Genomic DNA, 22,022 nt, shown 5'->3' with positions numbered 1-22,022 from the left:
AACTGGACCCTCTGTAATTTGCATACAGAATTAGAGAAAGGAAATAAGATACTTAAAATAATTCTTTTACCTATATATAATAGGTTACAGAACTTTGACAGATATTATCTAATCTGATATAGGATGAGAATGAGGAAATGGGTACTTTGCTTTTTACAGTAGTAATATATTAATCATACTGGATATAACAGTAGCCAAATGCCTTTGTCTACTTAAGTTCAATTTCAAGAATCATTGTAGTGATGAAGAATGCAGACACCATAGGGAACTTAACAATTGCATCTGGGAGTTTTCTAAGGTACTCTACCTGAGGTCACATTTACTATACAGTGACTTTTGCATTATTATTATCTCTTAAATCTTCTAGAAAATTGTTAGCACATAGAACTCCTCAGCCAATGGTGGTTTTATTCATCTCACAGATATCAAAAAACATTATTATCAAACTTGTGTGGATTAAGATGATTGGTTTAAACATCCAATAGTCAGAAAACCAAACACCGCATGTTCTCACTCATAGGTGGGAACTGAACAATGAGATCACTCGGACTCAGGAAGGGGAACATCACACACCGGGGCCTATCATGGGGAGGGGGGAGGGGGGAGGGATTGCATTGGGAGTTATACCTGATGTAAATGACGAGTTGATGGGTGCAGCACAGCAACATGGCACAAGTATACATATGTAACAAACCTGCACGTTATGCACATGTACCCTACAACTTAAAGTATAATAATAATAAATAAATTAAAAAAACAAAACAAAACAAAACAAAAAATCCAATAGTATATAAACAATGCTTTGTGATAGTTTATAGTTCCTTAAGATTGGGAGTAAGGAATATGCTTAGACATCTGTATTAGTCTGTTCTTATGCTGCTAATAAAGACATACCCAAGACTGGGTAATTTATAAAGGAAAGAGGTTTAATGGACTCACCGTTTCACATGGTTGGGAGGCCTCACAATCATGGCAGAAGGCGAAGGAAGAGCAGAGGCACGTCTTACATGGCAGCAGGCAGGAGAGCATATGCAGGGGGACTCCCCTTTATAAAACCATCTGATCTCTTGAGACTTATTCACTATTACAAGAATGGCATGGAAGAAAACCCACCCCCATGATTCAGTTACCTCCCACTGAGTCCATCCCACGACATGGGGATTAGTACAATTCAAGGTGAGATTTGGGTTGGGACACAGAGCCAAACCGTATCAACATCTGTATCTTAAAATATATATATCTAGATATATATAGAGAGATAGATAGATAGATATACATACACACACACAGTTAGAAGGCAAGACATACAGCAAAACATGGGTTTTGGATTCAGAGATATCCTAGTTTTGGCACTTTTTAATTGAAAACATTTGGGTGATTATATTTGACCTCTCTGAAATGTTGTTTTCTCATTGTAGTATAGGGATAATGATCTCTACCTTGTAGCATTGTGAGAATTAAATGAGATAATTGAGTTAATTGCCTGAAAAGAGTCCCTGGCACATAGGAGCACTCAAGAAGTAGTAGTTTGTAAAAGAAAGATGTGATCAAAGTTCAAGAATCTTGATACCCTGTACCATACCTCTCTGATAGACATCCAACAGTGCATATCTAAAATGTGTTTGTTTATAACACTTATGTCCACACACCTGCCAAGGGTTTTTAAAAAAAATTGTCCTGAATGCATAAGAACTTACTCATTCTTCTTTACTTCTACCGGAAATTGGAAGTGGCTTTATCCTTACTGCTGAGAGAAAGGGTGAATCCTGTAGAAATATTAGTTACCCCATGATCTAATAATTAACTTCTTGTCACTAAGAATTTAGAAGTCCCAAGGACAGAGTGATGGCCAAAAGCTCATATACTTTATGGCTTTTACTCTGCATATTAATAAGGTCAGCATTAAGTTGCAAAAAGTATCAAATTTTATATAATCTTGAGGCAAGGTACAAGAACAGAAAATGGTACTACTGAAATTTTTTTCCTCATATAGAGCAAATACTGTTTGGTTTCAGAAGAAATAGCATTTCTATTTTAAGATTTTTATGGTACTGTTCTCCAGTATGAAGGTTTAACTAATTTAGACTCCTTAAAGCAGGGGTCCCCAACTTCCTGGGCCTCTAACTGGTACTGGTCCATGGCCTGTTAGGAACCGGGTTGCACAGCAGGAGCTGAGCACCACCTAAGCTCTGCCTCCTGTCAAATCAGCAGCAGCATTAGATTCTCATAGGAGTCTGAACCCTACTGTGAACTGCATATATGAAGGATCTAGGTTGCATGTTCCTTATGAGAATCTAATGCCTGATGATCTGAGGTGGAACAGTTTCATGCCCAAACCATCCCCCCCACGATCCCTACCATTCATGGAAAAATTGTCTTCCATGAAACCGGTTCCTGGTGCTTAAAAAACTTGGGGACCACTGCCTCAAAGAACTTCTCTATTGACATTGTCCCCTTGTACTTTCAGAATCAAGTATAACATAGTAATATCTTTTATGATTCAAAACCTTATGCTTTTTCTAAAATGACTACTTAATTTTAAAATCGCACATGTATATAAAAATGATTTTTTGGGGCCTGAATTAGTCTTCAAATTGTTCCAGGCTCTTCTCTTTATAAATGGAGTATCTTTGTAAACTATTAGTTGCTTATTCACCTGGATTATTGGTGGAGTAAAACCACCTCAAAAAATATAAACTCTTCATCTTTAGAGGTTGTATTAGTTTGCGTGTGTTGCTGTAACACATTAAAAAAAAGTGTCAGACTGGGTGGTTTAAACAACAGACATTTATTTTAAGTTGAAAGCTCTGGAGGCTAGAAGTCAGTGACTAAGATGCTGGAAAAGTCAGTTTCTAGTGAGGTCTCTCTTCCTGGCTTATACCACCAGAAGGGGCTGCCTTCTTGCTGTGTCCTTACATGGCCTTTCCTCTGCGTAGGCCACGAGCTCTAGTGTCTCTTCCTCTTCTCGTAAGTACACCAGTTCTTTGGGATCAGGGCCCCATCCATATGACCTTGCTTAACTTTTATTTCTTCTTTATAGGCCCTGTCCCATCACATTGGGTACTGGGGCTTCAAAATATGAACTTGGAACGGAACACTATTTCATCTGTAACATAGGTTTTTGTTTTTCTTTACCACAGAATGAAGTAAAAGTGTTTTAAAAAATACTTCCTACGTGATTTAGTCTATAAACAAGATACCTGGTTTGTTACAATCTTCTAAGATTCTAAAAATATCTTTGATACTTTTGAGGAGGGAGACGTTTGAAATTACTGAATTCCTGTTTCTTCCACTCTGAAGTCACCATCCATTAAAATAAGGTTCTTATAAGTGAAGGAATTAAGCCTAAGAACTTGAAAATTCAAGTGATTTATATAATGGAGGAAGTACATCATTGTAAAAATTGACTTCCATGTGTATTTATTGTTATCTAGGAATACTGGGAATGTATTTGAAAATTAAGTTGAAGAAGATAATTACTCTTTTGGGTTATACCTGTTTCTGTTTACTGTATCAAGCCAATTCACATTTTGTAACGCAATATTCTTTTACTTTGTGAATCCGTTGAGAGTGCAAACAGGGAAATGGCATATACTTAAGATTTTGGTAAATAGGAAAAAAAAAATTCTGTATTTGAAATAATGCCAGCAACTTCTGCTCAGCCTAAGTCTGATAGATATATTTAATTATTGTCCTGTCTCCTTACCTGCCTTCTTTCTTTTTTTCCAACCCTTCATCAGCGACCCTGTGAGTAGAGTACATGTGAAGGTTGTGAGATTTAGGGCAGGCACTTTGGTTCATGTTGGGCTTTAAGAGATGCAGTGTGATACCTGGCTTCAGTTAATGTGTACCAGAAAGGTTGACTAAAGTCAACATTTGAGTGTTTTGTTCTGGCAGGTATTTGTAGGATATTGCTGTATTCAAATTGATCTGTGAAGTTGATAGACAAGAATATTGTGTTTATTTTGCATTATCTTGTATAACCTGCTTAATTTGCAGTTGTTCTGCCTCTACTGTGGCTGTATTACTGTTCATATAAAACAGATGAGTTATCTAATTATTTCAGTGTTCTTAACATTTACTATAAAGCAGTTTATTACCAAGTGTCTCCTTATGGCGGAAATGCTCCGTTTTAGGATATTAAACATTACCATAGGCACTTAGAGTGCACAGGTTTCTGAGAGAGCCAGCCAGATGTGGGGGAACTGGCTTCTAAAGAGGGCTTAGCTACCTACTGTTTATGTGGTGAGCACTGTCCTAATACATTGTGTCACAATAGTTATACTGAAGAATTGCCAAATGAGAGAAAAGTAAAACCTATCAAATGTGAAGTGTATCCACATGCAGAGTAGCATATACCCTCCTGTCCGTGAAGGCAGCACCTGGATGGACATGAAACTCCATCCATGCCCTCAACAGAGTTTTTGAATACCACTATGTTTTCAGCATTGTTAGAGTTACCAGATCATTAAATGGGTGTATTATAAAAGTCAATAAAGAAAAATTTGAAGTCAGCAGCTATTGTCAATCCCCTTAAATACCAAACCTCTTTTTATAACAATCATTTTGTCAGGCCATTTGGAAGGACAGAAGCATACAGATCATCTTTCAATTCATTTGGTGAAGTGAACATTTAAATAAATCATAAAGTTTTCAGTTTTGAAGGTTTAGTTCCTGTTAAAATGCTGGGAGTTGCCTATCTTTATTATTCACCTAGAGTTTCACTTTTTAGAGAACAAAAGATACATCTTTCTAATAAGGCTATTATATCTTATTGATAGTAGAAGTGTTTCAATCATGTCTCTTTTTATGAGTTTTTCCCTAATCAGCAAAATTATAGATTTTTTTTTTTACCGGCTTTCTGCTATAATAGAATATTTTATACATTGGAGTTTATTATGCGCCATGAAAAAATATTTTAGAACTTTTACTTTTGAATACTTACAAAGATCTTGATTCCTACCTCTAGATTGTCAGCTGCAAAATGCTCACTATTGATTCCCAGATATTAATATGGATAGGCAGAAACTTAAGAGTTTCCTTATGGGAGACAAATCTAAATGGATCACTTAAAAAAAAGTGGTTGTTTTGTTTTTGTTTTTTTTTTGTTTGATTGTTTTTAACTGTAGAGTGATCTCTTAGAAACATGGGCTGTGGAGTCAGATAGACCCAAGACTACACTAACTCGGCTGTTTACCGTAACTGGGATGTGGTAAAGTTACTTAGCTTTCTGTGAAATGGGGCAAATACCTGCCATGTAAAGTTGTTAGAGGATTAAAAGTACTAGAGGGTATAATGTCAACCCAGCATATGGCAGGGACTATTAAGGAAATGTGTTCTTAAAATGGACAGTAAGTAAAAAAATGATCTATAACTTGTTTTACTTCTTAACTGCTTCTTGAAATTTAATTTCATGTTTATTACTATCTCCATTCACAACAAGAGAAATGGTCCGGCTTCAAACTGTACATTTTTACTATGTTGGGAAAATCTTTATTGAATACAAGATGGACTTGCTTTCCTGATGATTTCATTAGGAAAGAATAAATTAACATTTACTCTTATTGTTGGATTTCTTAAAATATTTTCTGTACAATTGTAAGTGATAGAAGTTTGATTTTATTTGAATTGTACCTCCTGCAATTTTGCAATTTTAGTAAAGCCCAAACATATGAAAATACTAGGAAATAAGTCATTTGTCATTCAGTGGATTATAGTTAAGAATATTATTGCTACCTGCTATTAGTATTAACAAGATTATCAGCCCAAACCATATAAATTTTTTAAGCATAAGAACAGATTTATATAGTCTAGATGATTTTTTTCAAAGACTATAATTATTTGAACAAAACAAGGAGATATAGTACGATTCTTAATGAGAATTCACTAAGTATGGGAATTTAAAGTATGATAATTAATTTTTTTTTTTTAGAGATAAGGGCTCGTTCTGTTGCCCATGCTGGAGTGCAGTAGTTTCATCAGAGCTCACTACAGCCTTGAACTACCAGGCTCACGTGATCGTCCTGCCTTAACCTCCCAAATAGGCAGGACTCCAGGCATGTGCCACCACACCTGGCTAAGTTTCCTTAAATTTATTTTTTGTAGAGATGGGTTCTTCTTACTATGTTGCCCAGGCTGGTCTTGGCTGCAAGTGATCCTCCTACCTCAGTGATCCTCCTTCCTTAGATTCCAAAGTGCTGGGATTACAGACGTGAGCCACCATGTCCTGCTGAGTGCTATTTTTTAAAAATATTACACACTGATAATTATATAAATATTTAAAAAATTTAAATAGTTCATTCAACTATGACCTTATTCTGTTATTTAATTCATAAACTTCTAAAGAGATGCAAAATTTTCCTTTATTTCAAGTTAGTGGTTTAACATTTCATAATTAATTGGTCCAAGAGAAAAAAATTTTTTCTCTATCTTCAGAAATGTTCTGTGAAAGTATTTATTTTCTAATAATTTTCATGCACATAAGCATAAAAATCAATACAATTTGGTCTCTGTCCCATGTATCAATAGCTATTTTGTATTAATTTTGAATATCTCTCAATAATCAATATATCTAAACTTGTTTTCAAGGTAGTTTAGTACCCTCTATGAAATACCTTGGTTCCTTCTAAAAGTTGCTTCTTATTTATTGTATATGTGTTAGGTGTTTGTGGTTTTTTTATAGCAATTTTGCCTTTTCCTTGTTGAGTATGTAAACATCCAAACCATAACCACCATGGATTTTATAGACCTTAATTGTATACTTTTAAAATTATTACTATATATTGAGAAATCGAAACCTTTCCAGACTGCTTGTGAGAGTTTGTGCTCTGGATCATTATCCCTCTTTAATCTTTCTCCCGCTCTGTTCTGTTTCTTTTTAGAACCTGAGCTACCTGTAGTAATCTCACTGGAAAAATGTTTTCTTTAAAGATAAATAATGTATTTTCTATTCTTCTGTATAGCTAACAAATACTTACTAATTATCACGTGCAAGGCAGTGCGTTACACACTGCCAGGATCAGAATGTGGTAATATAAGGCAAAGTCCAGGCACAAAAGAGGGAGATACACAAATAAACTTCTAGTTCTGAGGAAGACCTTAAATCCCACTTAAGGATATCAGGGAAGACTTCACAAAGAGGAGGAAATAACAGAAGTGTGGAAGGGTGAATAGACTACTTGGGCCAGTGGGATGGGATATATGTAAAGCTACAGTGGGAAACTTTGGTGTGAAAGCAGAGATGTAAAGAGGGTCTTGAATGCTAAGGTGAGTTTCCTTCCCCCCAAAAGGCAGATGGGCCACTGAAAACTTGTGAACAATTGATACAAATGAGATGGAACAGAAGGGAAAAAGGTAGACATTGGAAAGACTGGTTTAGGGGGCTTTAGTATTATCATAGGTAAGAAAACATTCATTCTTCTGGTAGTGTGTTGACAGGTGTAAATGGGGCTATAATGAGAGACATTAAGAAGGTTATACTCTGGATCTTGAAATATTTTAGACTGAAGTATTCCAAGTTACAGAACTAGTCTTTCCCATTCACAGGGCAAAAGTTAATGGATACTCAGTTTTAAGGATTCCTTCAATGACAATTTTCTAAAACACTTGATTCCTACTACTATTTAGCCTCTGTTTTGTGTGTTTAGTTATTGTAAATTTAGCTTTCACTGTGTTTCTTGAATTATGAATTCTAAGTATCTATCACCTGAACCAATTTAGAAACCATTAATCTATAGAACTTGACAATAGACTGAACTCGTTTTGGGGATGTAGAGGGACAGAGAGGGAAGGAGCAAATGGAGGGTATTTAAAAGAAAGTCAAAGATAGGTTTTTAATTTAATTGTGGATGTTCACAAGAGTGCTAATATTGCCATCAGAAGTAAGGAGCTGCTAGTATTACTGATTTGTGGGAGGGGGAGGTGAAGTTTGGGATGGATTGGATTCGAAACACAGAGGATATCCATGGCATTATATTTAGGATGTAGTTATAAATTTGAGATGAGGTTTGGTAGAGATTCAGGCTGAAGACAGGTTCAATAGAAGAGTGAGGTAAGAGCTGAAACTTTGAAAGTTGGTGAAAGATAATATGCCTAAAGTGGAACTGTTGAAAATATCCATTCTTTGTTAAGGGAAGTCTAAAGGAAAGAAATTCTATCAGATCTGTGATGGGAAAAGCAGAATAGTGCTGTGCAAGATGGGGAAGACTTTCAAGATTGACAGTATTGAAAATTTAGAGATATCTAAATGCCTGAAAAAAGTTCCTTGAGTTAAGTAATCCAGGGGTGAATAACCTTTGGAGAAAGCAGTTTTTATACAGCAGTCAATGAAGTAGCCATGTTATGTAATCTTTCCAATATTCCTTCTTTGAGTGCCAAGTTCTTGATTTTCTTTTTAGCTGAAACTATGTGTTGAGTCACTGTCTTCATTTGAGTAATCCATAATGATTTTCAAATCCTCTCCCTCAGAGCATAAAACTCATCTTCTGTAAATGTAGTTGTAATATTCTTTAAATATGTTACCTTAGACTATTTTAAATCAAAGCTCATCCAGGTATTAATATCATTTCCTCAAATGCACTGAAGTGATTTTCTTTAAAATGCCATCAGCAAACATACTTTCAAATGCCTTACTCATAAGTCTTATATTTATTATAATTGGCATTACAGAGAAATGAATAATGAATTTCCTGTCATTGTCAGCTCTTCTTTCACACTTAGTGAAACTTAAAATAAGGCCTACTCTTTTAATAAAGATCCTTTAGAAAGCCCTTCAGAGTATTTGGGCCAACTGCATTTGCTGTTTCCGGTCTAAGAACCAGATGCATAGCCACTTTGGTTTTCATCTTCAGAGAATGGGGGTAAAAATAAACTAAGACTTTCCCTAGGTAGTAATGATGATTATAATAATTAAAAACTACAGCTGTTATTTGTCTTTTGTGTGCTCATTTCCGTGTGTGTGTGTGTGTGTGTGTGTGTGTTTGTGTGTGTATTTTTCTTCCTTGTCTTCACAGGGAGCCTTAAATGTAGGTGTCATTATTCCTATCTCATACAAGAGAGAACTGAGTCTCAGAGCATATAAATAGCTTGTCTGAGCTTCTTGACTTGTTAAAAACAGACCTGAGATTCAAATCCAGCTCATTGTTACTTTCAAAGACTATATTCTTTATATAGTCTATGCAGTTTTATGATGGGTCTGAAATTTGACCTGTAACACCTTTGATGGCAACTACTGACCCCAGTTTGGGAACTCAGTGCCTTATTACCTTCCTCCCTTTTCTACCAACTTGGAAAGAATAGATCACTACTTTTCATTTGTTTAAATAAACATATTGCCAGATGCCATTATTAAGTCAGTCATTCTTCTTTATATTTAATACTATTATATATATATTTAATCTTCACATCAGTCTGATGAGAGGTAGGCATATTTTCCCCCAACATTTTATTGTGAAACTCTCATACTCGCCACCTAGATTTGGCCATTAACATTTTATTATATTTATTTTATTACATATCTATCATCTGTCCATCTCTCTATCCCTCATCAATCCAACTTAATTTTTGAGGCATCTGAAAATATAGATGTCACTACACCTCCCTAAATGCTTCAGCGTTTATATTGTGTAATATCTATATTAACGAGTTCAATATTTATGTATAATTTTTTTGATGTAAGTCTACATTCAGTTGCATGCACATATCTTAAAAATACATTTTCTGAATTTTGGGAAATGCATATACCTGCGTAACCCAAATACCTATCAAGATACAACCTATTACTACTGGTAGGTGCCTCTTTTTCTTCTCATTTTTTAGATGAGGAAACTGAAAGAACAGAGAGGTGAAATTATCTGCCCAAGGTTACGCTGCTAGTAAGTGGCAAAGCTGGAATTCAAACTCAGGCTGTCTGGCTGCAGGGTTTGTGCTCCTAACCACACCACCACACTGTCTGTAGATTATCCTCACATGTTTGGGTGTCCTTTTACATTCGTGTGCATGAATGCACTGTTTATTTTTAATGTAAGTGTGTAGACACAGAAGTGGTACCCTGGGTTTAGTGAGAGTAGAAATGCTGTTCTAGCAACGCATCAGTTCCTAGCAAGAGGTTTATGGCAGGAGAAATTAAGAGGGATGCATAATATGACAGATTCCCTTCGTTGAAGTAGTAGGGTGAATCTCTATGTAATAGCTCTGTCTTAACTGGCATCCTTGATTAATGTTTCCACACATATCAGTGAAGTGATAGTGAGTTTTCTAATGACGACACTGAGGTTCAGGAAAATCCTCAAGTACCACTTGAGCAATTAACGGTAAATTATGTTCAGTATAGCTTTGTATTAAGCATTTTTGCTCTTTTATAATTAGTAGAAAATTGTTCATCTGTGTGTGATATATATAGTATCATTCATCTTGATATCTCAGACTCTGAAATAATATAATTGACTAATTTGGAATTTATAAGTTAAGAAATGTATAAGGTTTTTAATAAAGAAATTTGTAACGGAATTATTTGACTTTTCCAAATAAATTGCATGAAGATTTAAGTATTGGAACAGTTTATATTAAGACTTTTTTCTGGTTTGCAATACTTGGGTGGCCTGATGAAAAGAAATTATTCAACTTTAGTATCTTTCCTGCATTGTGTTCATACCACTCATATCCTAAAAGTTGACCAGTACTTTTTGTTCACTTCTTAAATGATGAAAAAGAAGCCATCATGTAATTTTTTTTTTAATTGTAAGTATTGTGCAAAAAGCATTAAAAAAAATTGCATGTAGCTCACAAAACCTAGCCAGTCACTAGAGGGCAGAACAGTACTATACTTTAGGCCTTATTTGAAAATTTCTGGTTTAAAAAATGCTGAACATGATGGAAAATATATTGATACACAGTTGAATAGAAATTTCTTTGTGTTCTTATTGCCTTATTTTGCTGTAAAATCCAATAACCTGCTTATACTTTTATCAAAGGAGCTTTTCTGGCAATTCAATTGAATGTTACTAAAAGGGCATGATTATTTAGAAGAGTGTAAGTGCCCCTCAAAAGAAAATACTCATGCATACAAAGAGCAATACATTTCATAATTTCTACCCTATGAAGTACCCTGAAATTGGATTGCAGTGTAGACTTTAGGTGAGACATTGTAAGAGAGAACAAGTAGTTTTGAGCACCAGTTCTTTACTAGTACTTAGCTCTAAGAATTCATTGAAATGCAGAACATTGCTTTATCTTTCCAGTCAGCTGAAATGTGTTGAATCATTAAGACTGAAATTACAAAGTTGTAGAAGCAAATAAACTAACTCTAACCCTTTTAAAAAATTTTTGTCAAGTGACTGTTCACTTAATTTCATTTCTGTTCTAAATTTTTTATCATTCCGATATTTTTATTCAGATTTATTTTTTTCTGGTATATCTTAAAAATACCCTAATGAGTAGCCTGAGTAATTCAATGTCCCATAAAGTAGAAAAATTTTGTCCTTAATTATGTTTATTTGAATTTTATTTTACAAAACCAGTTTGGATTTCTATAATATTCTACTAGGGACTACATAGGATATCAGAAAAAGCAGTGGATTTTGGAATCAGAAAATTTGGGGGCCTCGATTATCATTTATTTGCTTGTGTCTTGGGCAAGTCACATTACCTCTCTGACCTTCATTTTCTAAACTGGAAAAAATACTTCCTTATTTACAGCTGGGTTGTTTGGAGGATTGTGTGTGTAGATGTATCTCCAAAGATGAAACCCTGTGAAGATGAATTTTAATGGGTAAAGTTACAAGCTCAGAAAAACCATGGCAATAACTTCAAAATGGTTGACTGTATCACAGATTTAGTAACATGAGGGCACATATTACATGAGTAAATAGTACCAAAAATGTGGTTTCAAAACCAAAACCCAAGTTCAGATTGCCAACTTCCTCCTGTCTGATTTCTCTGGCTGCTTAATCTCTCCGTTAACTTCTGACTCTTTTGCTCCTCTCAGCTCTTTATTTCTGTCCTCTGTTTATTTCCATGTTTCCTCTCTCTGTGTTTCTCCTGACTGTCTCTGGTCTCTTTCTGTGTTTTTCTTGTCCCAGGCACCCTCAGGAAGACCCCAAGCCTCTAGCAGTACCTGGTATCATCTCCAGCATGTTATAGATGTGGAGGATTCACTGGGATATTGAGAAATACCAGAGGCGAATTGTTCCACTGTAGTAAGTCATTCAGCATTTGTTAAGTGACTACTGTTCACGCAGCATAGTCGGTGGTCCTTTTGAGGAAGAAGAATTTGTTAGGACACAGGACAGAAGAAATAAATTTGTAAACTCTTGTCAGTGGTTCTTGCAGGCTAGACAAACATGCAAATGAAAACAACAATGACAAATTAAAAAGCTGACAAATAATCATATAAACGAATTGTATTTTATGTGTGCTGACGGGTCCTAGGGTTAATGGAGTAGAGAAAGCCAAGTGATATTAATCAGATTTCCTGCATGAGTTTAAAATTAGGTTTTGAAGTACATTTGGAAGAGAGATGAGGAAAAAGAGAGTGGAAGTGAGTAATTTCTGTGGGGCTTGGCAAGCCTTTTTGCTTCCCTATGAGTGAATCCCTGACAGTGGGGGATAATGAAATGAAAGTGCTAAGTTTCAGCCTACCAACAGCTAACTTTACTTCCAGTCTTAGAGAAATTCCAGTTATGAAAAGAAGTACAGCCAAGTTGAGACTTTCCATAAACATAATTGGGATCCGCTGCCAGTTTTAGAATTTATAGGGTTTAAGTGTAAATTGTGATTATATGAAGTAATAAAGAAGTACTATGACATAAAATTGATACAGACCATTAGAACATGATTCAGGGATGCATTCTAAATAACATAAACTGAAATAGTAAGCTGAAATAGAACAAGTCTGGGTTTTTTGTTTTGTTTTGTTTTGTTTTGTTTTGTTTTTTGCATTAGAAATTTATTTTCGCTGTTGTAGTTTTAGACAGTCCTACCTAGTAGATGCGTGGTTTTCACATTTGGGTATCAGAGTTGGATATCATTTGAATCCCAACTATGCTAGCTTTTAAACGTTGGGCAGTCTACTTCACAGTGCTGAATCTCAATTTCCACATGTGTAAACTAACGCTGGAAATATTCACCTCAAAGAGTGATGTGAATTAAGAGATAATTTTACGGAGTCCTGAGTACATGCTAGGTACTTGCTACTTGCGAATACTTAAAAATACCTTTAAAATAGTTTGTTAAGTAAATATAATGTTATTTCTGAGAACTTTTTAAAAGTAAGAATGCTATCTATACAAGAATGTTTGTATATACAGAAAATGCTATAGATACAAGAATATTTATTGTGCATGGATATTAATGACCCCTTTATACCTTCTAATAAAACATATTAGAAAACTGAGTTTCACAATGATAACAGGTATAATGTCACAATACTGAATTACGTATTAGAAATGGTGAATTAGACTCTCTGTATGTCCCTATGGTGTGCAAGCTGAATATGTGCCTTTAAACAAAAAAATTTATTAACTTGAGAAATAAGTTTGTGGCTATAGTCAGCACCCTATTATGCTACCTTCTCTACCATTATCTGTGTTTATAATTCTGCAGTCGTATCTTTAGAATCAGGATGAATCTAAACTATGATAATTTCTTTTTGCTACCCTACACAAAAATACTTATACTATGTAGGTAAGGCACAAAGAATAGCATTAACACGAATAACTGAGAACCTACCACTAGTTTGAGAATAGAACATTACCAGTTTCTTTGTAGCCCACTGTGTGCCCCACCCAGATTCCATTGCCTCTCTTTACCCCCTCACCACAATCCTTAATGTTGAGTTTATTACTTCTGTGTTTTTCTTTGTCATTTTTCTCATACTTATGTACCCCCTACATTAAATTTTGCTTGTTTTAAAATTTTATATAAATAATACTACATGTTTTCTTCTGCAACAACTATTTTTCCTGCTCAACATCATATTTATGACTCATTCCTGCTTGTCTTTGTAATTCATTTATCATCATATATGTATAATCTTTTATTGTATGAAAATACTGCAATTTATTTACTTTCTTTTAATGGCTATTTAAGCTGTCTTTCTTTTCTTTTCTTTTTTCTTTTCTTTTCTTTTTTCTTTTTGTCATTAGAAATAAAGCAGCAGAGGAAAAGTTGTTGAGTCCTGTATATGCCCTCTTTATGTACATATTATTTCTTCAGGATATATGTTCAGGAGCTGAACTGTTAGGTGATAGGGTACGCCAAACCTGAAATTCCACAAGATAATGCCACGTGGATTTCCATAGAACTTATTACATTTTATACTCCTACTAACAGAATGTAAGTATTCTCTCTCTCTGGCTCCTATAGTTCTTTAAAATTACTAGCTTTTTGTTTGATATATTCACCATATCTTTATGAATGATACTTTGCATGAATATGACTATATCCAAGCAGAAGTTTAAAAATGGAAAAGATTTTTGAGTTTGCCTGTAAACATTTTAACAAAAACCCTGATGACCCTCATTTTTTAAAAGTTAGTTTTACTCTTTGTGGAAGCTGCTTTTATTTTTCTGTTTCCCAAATTGTCACTCATACCTTTTCTCAAACTCATTTAAATCTAGACATCCTGAAATAGCTGGATCTGTGTGCTTACTAAATGTTTTGCCTCCAGAAAACCTTATCATAAGAATAAATGTTCTCTTGCGATAAATGAAAACTGTCAACTTTTTCTGACTTCTAAGAAACAGTTTTTGCAGAGAATGTACATTTCTTTTCTTTTCCCCCTAATTCTTGTTCAGATAGAGAAAGAGTGACCCACGGAGGACTATTTGCAAGCTGCAGAGCCTTGATCAACCCATGTTTTGTTCTGTATTGCAACAGTTCCAAAAACTTGAGTAAATAACTCACGTCCCCTTTTCTGTCATTCACCCTCTTTTGTTTTCGTTAGCCAGTGATTCTTTTGGTATCTGATATTTGTACACACTGTTCCAATTTTAATACCAAAAATTCCTCCTAATCTTGTAACGGGTACTTCGTGTTTTAGAATTTTAGTTGACTAATCTCAATATTTTGTCTTTTGTCAAGCTTGCTGTCACTACTACACATATCTTCTGCAGTTTCCCAGGAAATATACCAGGATCTATCCTATTTCCTGGTACTTATTCAATGGATATTTATTGAATGTAGAAAGGAAAGATGTAAATGCAGTCAGCACTGAAATGCCTTTCCCCTGCTTAGCTACAATAATTTCCCTAAAAGCACTAGGCCAAAATCATGAGTACTGTAAATAGTTTTGCTAGTAAGTAGCTTTGTTAAACCATAGCCAGTCATTTCTTCTTGAGCTTTACTTTACTTTTTTTTTGAAAAATTAGAGTGTTAGACCAGTGATCTGTAAGATTCCTTTTGACACCACAATTTTGTATTCTATCTTCTAATTGAAATGAAAAACACTTTGTCACTATTTGTCTGGGCACCACTACCAGGGTCTGAATCTATCTGCCTTACTGGGCTTTAGGCCCATAACTGTGTCACAGCAACCTGCCAGTTATTGTCTCATAACCCAGCAAATGGGGGCATACATTGAACTTCTCTTCCTCTCTTTGTTCTTTAGGGTTGATTTGTTCTAGTATAAAAAATGCCTTTGGCTTCCCGATTTCATTTATCAGGCAACCCAGGCATTGTTCAATGCTAATGCTTGATTTCTGCCGCCTTGCTCCTTCTTCTTTTCCCTCAACCCTACAGCCATGCCCAGGGCAACTCATCCTAACCTTTGTTATTTGCTATACAGCATAACCCCATGTCTTTTCTCACACTCTGGTTACCATCTTTGAGTCAGTATTGGTTCTTTCTGTTGGGCTTTTCCTTGAAGTCAGTGAGTCTGTCTGTATCTGGTGCTGAAGGCAAGTTGTTTTTTCCTTTCTGTTGTGGTTCCTCTGCTTGGGACGCCTCAACTCCAGGTGAATGGTGAGTGAGAGCCTGACTTCTTTCCTTGCTACCTTCATGTAGTCTTTCCATTACTATTGCAGGGAATCGCTAAACCACTTTCAAGGAGTTATTTGACTCCAGATTCTCACATGACTAATATTTCGTCAATGTGTTACTGGCCCTGGATTCATCTTGAGTACTTTTGAACTCTGCACCAAAGGCAAAAGATGCCAGAAATCATGCTACAGTGGGACGGGGAACCAGCTTCCTTTGAATTCTCTGTAGATTGTAACCACGGCCCAATCACTCCTGAGGGTGAGCGGGTGACTGGTGAGCTTTGTATTTGGTCTTTAACCAAGGTCAAGTATAGACTCTTCCTGACCTTTATTCAGCAATACAAACTGTGTACATTTCTGTTGTGCTTAGCCAGTGGACATGTTTCTCTCATGATGTTATAGATCTGGTTTTGAAGATTCCATTTAAGTCTTGCAACTTTTAGTGTAAGATGAGAAAGCAGGAGAAAACTTTTACAACTAAAAAAGAAGGAAAAAGGGGGAAACTTTTTTAGTGAAGGATTTATTTTTAATAACACTAACTGAATTCTGATTCAAATTTGGAAGCTTAAAAATTGTGAGTTTTTAAAATGTCAAATTATTTGTTATTGAAAGCCTAGCTGTTAACCTGCTACCCTCAGCCTCCAAACACATAAAACACCCAAGATTCACTGGGCTATCCAGCCATGAGGCACAAGAAGCCAGACTATCTGTGAGAATTCACCCCTCCTAACTAACTGCTTACTTGACAAAACTCTTAAGGAAACGTATTATACCAAATGTTCTGTTCGGAGAAGCAGTTAATACCACCCTATCTCAAGAAGAACAGATTACTTTTTGTTTCTCAGGAATTCAAGGAGAGAAACATTCTGTTATGCTTATCAGGGAAAAAATGGGAGAAATTACCTCACATGAAAACTGTACTGATTGGAGAATGTTCATTCTAACTATTATTATAATGTGTCTTTGATTAATGTAAAAGTCTTGACCTGTTAAGTATTCACATTAATATTTTATATTATCAGTGATAAAAGTTTCTTTTGTAGTATTAATTCACTTAGTATTTTATTAATTTAGACAGGCTTGAAAGTGCTTCATAAAACCTACCACACTCATTTAGTATTCTCATTTTGATTTAATGTCTTGTCTTCTGAAAGCCATATATTCTCTAATGATTTAAGTTGCAATGAATATTAAAAATAAACTATTATTAATAAAATAAGTTGGACCATCCTTCAATACAGTAGAAAAATTTATAAATATGTGATATAAAATTTTCTTTCTGAGGATGCTAGGAAATGCATTTATAATAGATTCTGCATTGGATGGGCTTAATTTGGAAAAGGTTTTATAAATGCTAAATTAAGAATAAATTTTGAACTACATATATTTTACTCTTATAGCATGTCTATTATACAGTAAAGTTGGTAATAAATATAAAAGTAAGCTCAATGTTGAGGTTTATGTAATTATTCAAGGAAGTATTCTAAAAATAGATTTATCTATATTATTAGAAAGTATTTTATTAAAATAGTTTTGAATAGTTTCATTCAGATTTAGGTCTTGCTTGAATAACAATATTCATTTTGTCTTGTAGTTTGTATTTGAAATTTAAAAAGTAAAATATTTAAATGGATCTGTAATTTTGATGAAAAAGAAGGGAGCAATGAATCTGTTTTCTTGAATGTTTTCTAGTGTATTACCATTTATTTATCTTAGCTATAAAAATTTACATTTCCAAAAGCCTGACTAGGTTTTATTAAATCTGAAAAATAAATCGCTGATTGTTTCTGTAAAAACAATGGAACAGAAAGTAGAGCAGCTGCACTTTAATATTAATACTTATTTTGAGGAATTGGGACCTTTCTAGGAAGCTCACCTACATATTATGTTGTTGAAGATTTTCTAAATATGGTTTTCTTCTTCTATGCACGTGCCAAACTGTTTTCTCCCAGCAAATCTTACTCAGAATCTGTGAGCTTCTTTTGTGCTTAGCCAGTGGACACTACTCCTTTTTCTTGTGCTAGCCAAGCACTGTGTCTCATTTGAATGATGACATTATTGCACTTATGTTAAGGTCTGTTTTGAGCTTAGAGGAGTCTTGGCTGCCGTTTTCATCCATTTATAGTTATTTCCTGTTACTTAACCCCTACACAGCACATATAGATGTGTGTTTGTTATAATCAGGTTGATGGCAGTGTTATTTCTATGAGCCCGGAGCTGCCCAGTAAACATGGGGCTTGTGTTTTCATCCCTTAGTAACCAGCTACCTGCTAAGAACCACTCTGGACCTAGGAAAGTTCGTGCTCTGGAACTCTGAGTCAGAGAACTAATAGAGCTCAGTGCCAAGGCAGGAGTGGGTCTGATTTTCACTGAATGGAGTCATCCAGTCAGCTGTTCCTTCAAAATTAAAGCTCATGGAGACAGCCTTTCTTCTGCACTCATTGGAGCTTAATCAAGGATTTATTTGAGTACGTTTCCTTTTCTTTCAATCTTTAAAAAATGTGCCGGAGACTTTTGTTGATTTGTTTGAAATTATTTGCATTTAAAAGGCTTCCAAGACAGTTTTCACGCAAAGGTTCTGGCTCTTATTTTTTGTACTTACTATGGTTGACAAAATCATGATGGGACTGTGTTCTCCTTTTTCTTGATTTATGCTATTATGGCAACTTCAAAGACAAATAAGGGAGACACCTACTTTTTCCCATCCCCCTCCCACATTCAGAGGTTAAAGTTAAGGATGAACCATGGAGGATGTTAACTTCACAGATTTAAATCTACGGTCTTCAATGGGAACTTTAAGACTCCTTGCCTATAATTAAGAGGCTAGCGATGATGATGATGATGATGATGGTGATGTGAATGTTTCTGAAGTAGAGGTACAATAAGAGGCTGAGTCACAGATTTAAAATTATCATTTGAGATAATAATAGAATAGTGTCACAAGGCAGTTTATGGCTCATGCTGTAGAAAGTTAAGAATCTAGAGGAAGAAGATGTTATTTTGCTTAGGATCATATTTGACTTGCATCAAGAGGAAGAGAGAAGGGCCGTTTTAAATAAGGGATCTCTGGACAAATGATAAGAGGCAAAAAAGCACTCCATTGCAGGGAGCTGAGCCTTGAGTAAATCTTCTAGAATATAGTAAAAGGCAAAGGAAGTTTGAGGCCAGGTTTTGAATATGTGGGTGGGGAGTGAAGTGGGAAGGGGCACAAAAAAGATGCAGAATACCAAGCTAAGGAATTAAATTCTAGGAGTAGACCATAAAGGGCCACTGAAGGGTTTGATTTCACGGAGTGAAAACCTCAAAGCATGATTCTAAGTAAATCTGGTACAGATTAGTTTGAATGGAAATGATCACTTAGGAACTGCTATAGTTATCTCTTGGGTTGAAGTGGTGCCAAAGGATTTGAAGAGGGAAGGAAATGTGCATTTTTAACAGTATGTATACAAGGCAGCATATATGAGGTACTCTAAAAGGGATTTTTCACATTTATTGTCTGTTTCTGTTGTAACCATCCTGTGAAGTAGGCCCTAGTCTACTTTTACAGATTAATGAACAGAGGTCCTTAGGTTAGATAACTACTAGTAGTCAAAATTCATAGCCAGGCCTGACTGCCAAGTCACCAAACCTTTTAACACCCCTGCTCTGATTTCATGAGCATGGAAATGGAAAACAGATAAACTTTTTAGTTCTTATTTCCAAAATATTACTTTATTAGAAATTATGAAATGGATCCCAATTAGGGTTATATTCGTACATATTTTTATATCTATTCTTTCATGTATATTAGTATACCGGAGTTTGAATCAGATGTTATGTATTAGACTTAGCTAATTAGATTTAACTATTTCTTATTCACAGCATTTGAGGAAATGCACTTTAAATTCAGAGAAAATGTCAGTTAATAAAATAGATCACTAATACATTTTTAATATATCACCTTAAAACATACAGTAAGAGAATACATTTTCTACCAAATAGTAATTTTAGTATATTAAGAAATGAAACTAATGTCTTAATATTCAAGAATAAAAATGAGATTTGTTAAAGGATATAAAATTACAGCGAAATAGCAGGAATAAGTTCTAGTGTTATACTACTGTAGAATAACTGTAGTTAACAATAATATATAGTTTCAAATAGCTACAAGGAAGATATTGAGTGTTCCCAACAGGGAGAAGTGATAAACGTTTAGGATGATGGATATGCGATAATTACCCTGATCTGATTACTATACACCATATGTATTGAAATATCAACACCATAAATATGTATAGCTGTTATATGTCAATTAAAAAATAAAATAAAAAATTTAAAAAGAATAAAAAGTATAGAATAAACAGGAATATTTAGAAAAGAAGAGTTTAGGTTACTTTATTCATTGACAGCTAGAAAACTTTTTAGTTTCATATTTGTATTACAAATATAAAAATGTTTAATACACTTGACTGGATTAATAACAAATACTAGAGGGAAGCTTATTTTTTAACGAGAGGATCACTTTAATGAATAATAATTATTTTACAGATGTTTGAAGAAGTAGGTACTGACACCCAATTAATTGCCCACTACCAACACCAACAACATCTCCACCTCTGCACTCCCTGCACAAGACATTCTGAGAGGTTGGTGTTTGTTTTTAATTGATGTTAGCTTTTTATAATTTGTCGCTTTTTTCTAAAAACAATTTTTTTTAAATGTGGCTAGTTGAGGAATATCTGTTAGTTGTGTTCTGAGATTTACATAGATCAGATTGCTGTTTCATCGTTAAACATGTTAAATGGATCCTTTCTGTTGAGCATTTTTAAAAACTTTTTTGGAGGATTCTGATTTTTTTTTCATTATACAACCTGCGCCTCCTTCAGTAAAAATAGTTTTGGGTTCACAAACAAGAAGCAGCTGTCTTAAATATGTTCATTGACTCAGCCGAGTGTCTGCAGTTGCCCAACAAAAGTTATTTGATTTTGGGTAGTGCAAAGAAATCAAAATAAGCATTCAGATTATATTTTGGCTGCTGTAATAAGAGCTTCTGTCTGTAACTTGAAGATCAGAAATCCACATGTAGTGTATTTTTATCTTAAAATTTGTAGAGATTTAAGCCTAAACACCACTGAGACTATTAAGAGAGCTTAAGTGATAGAGCTCAGTATTTCTTTTGAATTATTTTTCTGATCCTCAGAGGAAAACATTGAATCTTCATTTCAAGATTGACCTAACAAGGGCTACATCTCAATGTTATTCACAAACTGAGAAAAAAAAATCATAATTTTATGTGTATTATTTGTTGAAACTAAGTGAATGCTTTAGTTCACTGAAGAAAGTCAATTCAAAGAATGATATGGACAAGGCCAGAAACATATGGAGAAATATATCTCAAAAAGACTTTTCAGAATTGTAAAATTGAGTGCAACAGAATAAAACAATTCACACATTTTATTAGATCCATATATACTGCAGACTCATTGCCTCCTTGAGAGACTGTTGCTGTAAATATGTAGGGAGCAAAAGAGTGTTGATGAGTCTCTGACTTAACTAAATATTCATAATGGATTAGCGTGCTGCAAGAATAATGACCACACGAATGCAGGCTAGTTTTAGGATTCTGTTTTCTCAGATCCTTTTTGAAAAATCTTACATCTTCAAAGTCTCTACTTGTGATTCTTTATCTCAGACAGTTACAGAAAGATCAACATGGTTTAGAAAAGTCCTAAACACCAAACTTTAACCAGTGATAAAATGAATTTTAGAAGTTTTGATATCCACATGTAGTGTATTTTATTTGAAACTTGGAGACAAATTAGAAAAGGATATCTTCTGTTTGATAACTTTCTAATGAGGCATAATCTTATGTCTGGACTGTTAAATTGAGAATTAGAGCAAATGTCTTAGAGTCACTTGTATGAGACCTTAAGTATCTCTTCACCTTAGCTCCCCAAGTGTAAAATAACTATGTTAATTATATAACTCTTAGTGCAGGTTATTTGAGAAAAAGTGTTCTTATCTTCAAATCACAATCTACAAAGTAAGTATTGAGAGGATTTGACCTAT

General features: G+C 34.6%; 1 protein-coding gene across 15 annotated transcripts in view; it reads left to right on the top strand.

The window, feature by feature from the left end:
* BBX (BBX high mobility group box domain containing) overlaps positions 1 to 22,022 on the top strand; it is a 271,264-nt gene that overhangs the window by 120,758 nt on the left and 128,484 nt on the right. For 4 of the 15 annotated variants that reach the window (XM_074033531.1, XM_074033525.1, XM_074033528.1 and 1 more), the window contains one exon: positions 12,078 to 12,194. The exons of 7 other annotated variants lie outside the window; for them this stretch is intronic. The gene's annotated coding sequence lies outside the window, so the exon portion shown is untranslated. Of the gene's footprint in view, positions 1 to 12,077; positions 12,195 to 18,230; positions 18,443 to 20,501; positions 20,600 to 22,022 lie in introns of those variants that run through there. 4 more of the 15 variants (XM_074033529.1, XM_074033526.1, XM_074033530.1 and 1 more) reach the window with 2 other exon arrangements.

Source organism: Macaca fascicularis, chromosome 2 (assembly GCF_037993035.2).
Source record: "Macaca fascicularis isolate 582-1 chromosome 2, T2T-MFA8v1.1".
NCBI lineage: Eukaryota > Metazoa > Chordata > Mammalia > Primates > Cercopithecidae > Macaca > Macaca fascicularis.
The sequence above is the reverse complement of the archived record's forward strand: the minus strand, read 5'-3'. Positions and strand labels throughout refer to the sequence as shown.